This window comes from Camellia sinensis, chromosome 10 (assembly GCF_055761805.1).
Source record: "Camellia sinensis isolate YWXY chromosome 10, ASM5576180v1, whole genome shotgun sequence".
In the NCBI taxonomy this organism is placed as follows: Eukaryota; Viridiplantae; Streptophyta; class Magnoliopsida; order Ericales; family Theaceae; genus Camellia; species Camellia sinensis.
Genome location: NC_138970.1, coordinates 54,683,867 through 54,690,251, shown reverse-complemented (window position 1 = coordinate 54,690,251; position 6,385 = coordinate 54,683,867).

Below are 6,385 nucleotides of genomic sequence, written 5' to 3'. Positions count from 1 at the left end.
TCTCTTTGGCATTTGCCCCTGGTGGATAAGCCTCATTTTCCAAGAAGTTCCAAATGTCATGATACAAGGGATTCTGATCTTGTACTTTGTCTATGGTGGCAATCAGCTCGTAGGCCGGAACATACCTCTGTTCAATGATGATTGGATGTATCCAGACTCCCAAAAGAATGTCTATCATAGAAGATAGAGTTGATAAAGCATCTGCAAACCTGTTGCTCTCTCTTAACAGATGGGTGAAGGTTAGTTTCTCAAACTTGTAGATTAGAACGTCCAGGGTTTGGTGGTAGATTTTCATCATTTCTTCCTTAACCTTCCAGTCTCCTTTCGCTTGAGATACAGCAAGGTTCGAGTCCCCAATGACGTCCAACCGTTTTGCCCCTAGTTCTAGGGCGGTTTCCAAGCCAGCGATACATGCCTCGTACTCTGCTTCATTGTTTGATACCTTGAACCGGAGTTTGAAGGCTAAGGGTATATGGGAATTTTCGAGTGCTATCAGCAACACCCCTATCCCATACCCGTACTGATTAGACGCTCTGTCAAAGTACATAGTCCAAATCTCTTCTTCAACTTGCAGAATGGCCTCATCTGGGGACAGATACTCTACTGCTTCGTCTCCCTCCACTGGGTGATCGGCTAGGAACTCTGCTACCGCTCTCCCTTTCATAGACTTGCGCGTCATGTACTTCAAATCAAATTTGGAGAGAAGAAGCAACCAGTGAGCTAGCCTACCCGTAAGTGCTGGTTTCTCGAAGAGATATTTGATGGGATCTAATCTCGAAACCAGTATTATAGAGTGAGCTAACAGGTAGTGTCTCAACTTCTTGGTAGCCCATACCAAGGCTAGACAAGCCTTTTCCAGGGGCGTGTAACGGGTCTCATAGTCCAGCATCTTCTTGCTCAGGTAATAGACTGCTTTCTCCACTTTGTTTTCAGACTCCTGTGCAAGCATGCAACCCATTGTCATGTCGATTACTGACAGATACAATATCAATGGTTTTTCCGGCTCTGGCAGTGACAACACGGGTGGGTTCTGTAAGTACTGCTTGATCTGCTCAAAAGTAACTTGGCATCGATCGTCCCATTGAAATTTCTTTCCTTTCTTCAAGAGACCAAATAGTGATTCCCAAGTCAAGGTTAATTTTGCAATAAATCATCTTATTAATTGCACTTTACCCAGAAAGTCTCGCACCTCCTTTTCAGTCCTTGGTGGTGGCATTTCTAAGATGGCCTTGATTTTGGAAGGATCGACCTCGATGCCCCTTTGTGTGATCAAGAACCCTAGCATTTTCCTTGCTATAGCACCGAAAGTACATTTCTGAGGATTCAGTCGCAACCGATACTCTCTGATTTGTTGGAAAATTTTCTTCAAGGCAATGTATTGGCCCTCTCTTTCCTTGGACTTGACAATCATGTCGTCCACATACACCTCAACCTCTTTGTGGATCATATCATACAAGATCGCGGTTGCAGCCCGTTGATAAGTAACTCCAGCATTCTTCAGACTGAACGGCATCACCCTGTAGCAGTAGGTCCCCCACGGGGTGGTGAAGGCAGTCTTCTCCCTATCTTCGGAGGCCATCAAAATCTGGTTGTACCCTGAAAACCCATCCATAAATGAGAGCAGCGCATGCCCCGCAGTGAAGTCCACCAATTCGTCAATATACGGCAGCGGAAAGTCATCCTTCAGACTGGCTTTGTTCAGATTTCTGAAGTCCACACATACCTAAATTCTACCATCTTTCTTCAGCACCGGAAAGATGTTGGCCAACCAAGTAGGATATTCAGATACTAACAGGAACCTTGCATCAATCTGCTTGGTGACCTCTTCTTTGATTTTCAGAGCCCAATCTGGACGGATCCTTTGAAGCTTCTACTTAAGAGGTCGGGCCTCTAGGTCAAGAGGGATCCGGTGCTGTATAATCTCAGGATCGATTCTAGGCATGTCTTCATAGGACCATGCGAAAATATCTTTGAAATCTTTTAATAATGCGACTAAGCGCTCGCGTTCCTCCGAAGACAACGTGGACCCGATCTGGACTAAACGCGGATCCTTCTCAGTACCAACATTAATTGAGGTGATTTCATCAACCAAAGATTTTACAAACCTCTTATCCTCTTGATTAATCAAATGTTTCAAAACTGGAGGAATTTCTTCCTCGTCGTTTTCATCAAAATTTTGAAAGTCTTGATTAATGCAATATACTAAAGGCACAGAAAAGTACTCAAAAGCCACAGCGATACCATTCTCATTAGTTATTTCCAGATCGTGTGATTCTTTGGTTACAACCGACTCAAAGGAAAATGAAAAAGATGAGATGGACAACACAACAGCATCCGGGTTATCACCCCCAGTTTTCATGATTGATTCCGACTCCACAGACTTCGCGAAATCAGATTCCAGTTCACTACCTGACCTAGAACTGCTAGATAAAAAGCCTTCCTCGTATTGCCAGATGAAAGATAGTGTGATGGATGCATCCAGAATGCTGGAAGAAGGACTCACAACTGAGTTATCTCCAATCATGAAAACTGAGAAATCATCCCCCGAGCACTCTGGTAAGATCTGAGGATCCGAGAGGAGACAGACCCGCGCTGCTCCCAGTTCAAAATCTATGCTATCGGATGCATCCTCTTTGCACCGCTCAACCACAGCTGGTGGGTCAGTTTGCTCTTCGGCAACTTTATCCCTTGGCAACTGTAAGTCAAAAAAGATCTCAAAACCCAGCATGCGACGCCTCTCTGAATTTAGCCATGGCTATGGAAAGCCACAAAACGGGAAATCTTCCCCCTCCCGGACAAAACGTCTGTTTAGGGTCCCTTGGATAGGTCTATGCACTAACTCATAGTGCTTCCCAGCTTGTTTAGCTCTGGCTCTTCTAGCCATCTCCCTTCCTTTTATTACCCAATCCTCTTTGGTAGGTGTATAACCTAGACCAAAGGTATGGGGATTGTACGGCACTTCGGCCAATTCAGCGACGCTCTTCAGACCACTCCTTTCTAATCCCATCCCGGGCATGTGTTGAACCTTGTCCATAAGGTAAATAGATTGTGCACTGACGTACAGTCCCTCATCAACAGCTAGAAGATCTTGTACCACTCGACCCTCAGCCAAGGTGAACCCAGACGGGATAGGCGGTGCGAATATCACAAGGACCATGGCTATGATACTGAGAGTTGTTATGCATTGAAGGATCACCTAGAGGAATTAGCACAGGATGGCCGGCTACAACAGTACGTCCGAAAAGGCAACTCAACCAAAGCAATAGCCTTGAGACAGGACTCACCCTGACTCGGCGTGATCCACATGATATACAACCTACCAATGTCATCTGCGGTGCATCCGATTCAGTCGAATCCCAACCCTCAAAATCAACTCACCCCCACAAAACGGCTCCATGAAGCTACGAGCATTGCTTTCGATGATTCAGATTTGGCCAGAGTGACACTTCCCCACATCGATCCCTTGGTAATTGAGTTATGCATAAACCGATTCACCGTTGAGCGCGTGCTTATTGATCTGGGGAGCACATCAGAGGTTATGTATTACAAGACATTCACCAAACTTGGCTTCTCCGAATCGGATCTCTCTCTGGCTACTTATCCACTATTCGGCTTCAACACCAATCCAGAATACCCGTTGGGAAAAATCACACTACCCGTTCGAGCGGGCTCTCGAACAGTGGATGTGGAATTCTTGGTTGTTAAGCTGCCATCGCCGTATAATCTCATCATGGGGCGAACTTGGTTACACACTACGCAGGCCGTGCCAAGCACCTATCATCAGCTGTTACGCTTCCTGACAAAACGCAGCATTGAGCAAATCCGTGGCTCACAGAAGTTGGCACAAGCATGCTATCTCCTTGCTGGAAAGATGCCAAAGGAGTTGCATGTGAATTCTATTGAGGTGCCGGATTGGGAGAGCCTCGACAATGTTGGACAGCTCCCAAGTGAAAAGGCCACGGAAGCCCTAGATCGAGTTGAAATCGACGAAAACCTAGACAGGTTCTTCATGGTCGGCGCCTCCCTGAATCAAGCCGACAGACAGCAGCTAATTTCCTTCCTGCTCAGCAACCTTGATGTCTTTGCATGGACTCCATATGAGATTTCGGCTATAGATCCGTCTGTTTCGCAGCACTGTTTAAATGTTGACCCTAAATGCAAGCCGATCATTCAGAAAAGCCGGCGATCAGCTACAGAGCACACTGCCGCCGTTGTTAAAGAGATTGACTGGTTGCTTGATGTCGGGGCAATCAGGGAAGTGACCTACCCTACATGGCTCTCTAATACTATGGTTGTGAAGAAGAAAGATGGGACTTGGCGAGTCTGCATTGATTTCATAGACCTAAACAAAGCTTGCCCCAAAGATTGTTTTCCTCTCTCTAGGATAGACCAACTTGTAGATGCTACGGCACGTCATCAGCGTATGAGCTTCCTCGATGCCTACAAAGGCTACCATCAAATTGCCATGCATCCGGAGGACCAAGACAAAACTACATTCCTCACCGCAAGAGGAACCTATTGCTATAAGGTTATGCCTTTTGGACTGAAGAATGCAGGGGCAACTTACCAAAGACTAGTCACCACCATGTTCAAGGAGCAACTCGGCCATACTATGGAAGTGTACATTGACGATATGGTGGTCAAGTCCAAGGAAGAGTAGAATCATATAGCCGATCTGGAGGAGACATTCGGCATTCTACGCAAATATAGAATGAAGCTGAACGCTTCCAAATGTGCGTTTGGGATCGGCTCTGGCAAATTCTTGGGTTACATTGTCAACCAGCGAGGAATCGAACCCAACCCAAGGTAAATCACAGCAATCTTGGAACTGGGCTCCCCACAGTCAGTCATGGAGGTTCAGAAGTTAATGGGGATGGCCGCCGCACTCAACAGGTTCATCAATCGTTCCACGGACCACTGCCGACAATTCTTTCATACACTACGGTAGGTCAAGGCTTTTGAATGGTCCGCCGAGTGTGAATCCACTTTCAACGGCCTCAAGGCCTACCTTTGATTAGTTCCACTCATGACAACGCCTTTGGCAGGTGACCCGCTCATTTTATATTTGGCAGTTTTCGACCGAGCCGTCAGCGCTGTATTGATAAAGGAAGAGCTGAGGGAGCAGCGGCCAGTGTATTATGTAAGCAAGGTAATGGTTGACGCTAAAACATGCTACCTTCCTTTGGAAAAACTCGTTCTGGCCCTCGTCATGGCAGTAAGGAAGCTGATGCATTACTTTCAGGGGCATACCATCGGGGTGCTAACGGACCACCCCCTTCGGTTGGTACTTTGTAGTGCAGAAGCATCAGGGCGGGTCTCAAAGTGGGCTCTTGACCTCGTCCAGTACGATATTTAGTTTCTGCCTAGAACCTTCATCAATGGACAGGTGCTTGCCGACTTTGTGGCCGAATTCACTGGGGGTCTTGCTGACTTCAAATTTGATGAAATTTGACCTAAGCCGAACTGGAGAATTTACGTTGGGGACATTTGGCAGTTGTACCGTGATGGATCATCCAACCAACGGGGCTGCAGAGCCGGAGTAGTAATCATGGCTCCCGACGGCGCAATAATTGAGCAAGCTGTCAAACTTGGCTTCGAAGCATCAAATAACGAGGCCGAATATGAAGCCCTTCTGGTTGGTCTAAGGAATGCACATCTTCTGGGTGCTCGGCGTTTGCTTGTATTTTACGATTCCAAAATGGCGATCAATCAGCTAAAGGGGGAGTACACGGCCAAAAATGACCGTATGGCGGCTTACATGAAATTGGCTAGCGCCTTACTGGCAAAATTTGGCCATCATGAATTGAATCAGATAACACGTGATCAGAACACACATGCAGACGCCCTGGCTTGCCTAGCCTTCGCCATTAACTCAGAGATTAAACGGACCATCAAAGTAGGTTTCATCCTGGAGCCGAGCATTGGTCCTTCGGAGAAAATCTAGGTCAATGTCATAGAGTCAGGACCGAGTTGGATGGACCCCATTGCTATATTCCTGTCTTTCGAATAGCTCCCAGCGGACAAGAAAGAAGCACACAAGCTGCGAAACAAAGCCCTGCAATACTACTTGGACCCGCAAGGAAAGCTTTATAAAAAATCCCTTTCTGGTCCACACCTGGAATGCGTACATTCGGACAAAGTCGAAGAGCTTTTAACCGAAATACATGAAGGCAGTTGTGGTGCCCATTTTGGCGGGCGCTCTTTGGCCCATCGAGTTATAACACAGGGATATTATTGGTCGACAATGAGAACTGATACCGAATGCTATGTGAAAAAATGTGAACAGTGCTAGAAGTTCTCCCCATTAACCCATCTGCCTGCTGAAAAGTTAAGCTCTATCACCAGTCCCTGGCTGTTTACCCAGTGGGGACTTGATATCGTAGGA